The following is a 2,215-nucleotide window of genomic DNA, read 5'->3' as shown; positions in this document are numbered from 1 at the left end:
ACAACTATCTGGGACGCAGCTAAGAGCGACAAGTAAGTCGCTCAGCTGACTCCTCATGGAGCCCTTGCATGGGATCCCACGTACAGAAGCACATAGCACTTGACGCGGCTGGTAGCACCACGCTGTAACATGAATGTTGATGATATTATGTATGTTTTTGTTTTTCTATGTTCTGAAAATTGCTAAATAAAATATAGGAATGGGAAAAAAAGTGAATTTAGCGCATATCTACCCTGTACAGCGATTTTCCGCTCTGCTAGTCAGATGTGAAGTTTCCCCTCCTTTATCTCCTCATCAGCTCCGTGTGGTTTCTGTCTGTACTGTATGGACGCTGCTCGCTGTAAGCACACTCACTTCCTGTTGGGTTCACAGTTTTCAAAACTGTTATTGATCAACCTGGACTTATCTAGCATGTGCTCGTGTTACTTTCTTATTTTACGGTAATGGTTCATTAAAGAAACACCAAAAATGGAATTGCCCTTCGGGGGCGAATGAAACTTTTGAACTAAGTTGAATTGAAAAGTGAAAGTCTCTCTGTCTCTCCAACTCTGTTTCTCTCAATTCAATTCAATTCAATTAGCTTTATTGGCACGACAGAGCCTACATGTGCATATGTTGCCAAGACACAGATTCAAACATGAGACATGAGATAGAATTGAAATTAAATTCAAATTAAATGAAATGAGCATTTTAATTCTCTCTCTCTCTCTCTCTCTCTCTCTCTCTCTCTCTCTCTCTCTCTCTCTCTCTCTCTCTCTCTCTCATGACATGTAAAGGCTTGCTGCTCCCACAGTGACAAGTGGCAGAAGGTAGAGCAACAGGGAGGAGTCATCTTAGGCTCGCCCGCTACCCAGGGTTGCGCCCTGCAGCTCGCATAGGCAGCTCGGCCGCTACACGCACGCTCGATCTCTAGGGAGGAGACTATCTCTCCCTTTGTCCACTTTGACACTTCTTGTCGTTTGCTTTGCCATCTCCATCCACCTCCCTCTGTTTCTCTCCTCCACCTCTTCTCGTCTCCATCACCCCTCTTCCAACTTTTGTCCTATATCACTGGACGTCCACGCTACGCGCGTGCAAGACCTCTAGGCCCAACCCACCCACTTAGCCATCACAACAGTCTGATGACATCGCTGATGGCATCACTGAGGCCCAACCACTTAGCCAACACAACTGTCTGATGACATCACATCAGATCTCCTAGGCCCACCCACCCACTCAGCCATCACAACTGTCTGATGACATCACTGAGGCACACCCACTTAGCCATCACAACTGTCTGATGACATCACTGAGGCACACCCACTCAGCCATCACAACTGTCTGATGACATCACTGAGGCACACCCACTTAGCCATCACAACTGTCTGATGACGTCACTGAGGCACACCCATTTAACCATCACAACTGTCTGATGACGTCACTGAGGCACACCCATTTAACCATCACAACTGTCTGATGACATGACTGAGGCACACCCACTTAACCATCACAACTGTCTGATGACATCACTGAGGCACACCCACTTAGCCATCACAACTGTCTGATGACGTCACTGAGGCACACCCATTTAACCATCACAACTGTCTGATGACGTCACTGAGGCACACCCATTTAACCATCACAACTGTCTGATGACATGACTGAGGCACACCCACTTAACCATCACAACTGTCTGATGACATCACTGAGGCAGACCCACTTAACCATCACAACTGTCTGATGACGTCACTGAGGCACACCCATTTAACCATCACAACTGTCTGATGACATCACTGAGGCAGACCCACTTAACCATCACAACTGTCTGATGACATAATTGAGGCACAATCACTTAACCATCAGAACTGTCTGATGACGTCACTGAGGCCCACCCACTTAAGCATCACAACTGTCTGATGACATCACTGAGGCACAACCACTTAATCATCACAATTCCAAATTCCAATCATTGAAGTTTGAAACCCTCATTAGTGTTTTGCTTGCACCTGTGTTTACTCTGCCTTTTCCACACAAAATGGCCCCCGTGAAAAGGGTCTATTGTGCCCAAACGTGGCTGATCAGGGCCTCAGGTGTGACTGGTTTGGGTGCATTGGCAGGGGTGTCCACACTTTGTTTAATGGGGGCAGATTAGATGTAAATGCCAGGGGGCCAGGTGCTTCTAAAAAATCAAAATCAAAGGTGTGCTAAAAAATCACATACAAATGTACACTATGTA

The sequence above is a fragment of the Poromitra crassiceps genome (genome assembly GCF_964638095.1).
Source record: "Poromitra crassiceps genome assembly, chromosome: 5".
Classification (NCBI taxonomy): domain Eukaryota; kingdom Metazoa; phylum Chordata; class Actinopteri; order Beryciformes; family Melamphaidae; genus Poromitra; species Poromitra crassiceps.
The sequence above is the reverse complement of the archived record's forward strand: the minus strand, read 5'-3'. Positions refer to the sequence as shown.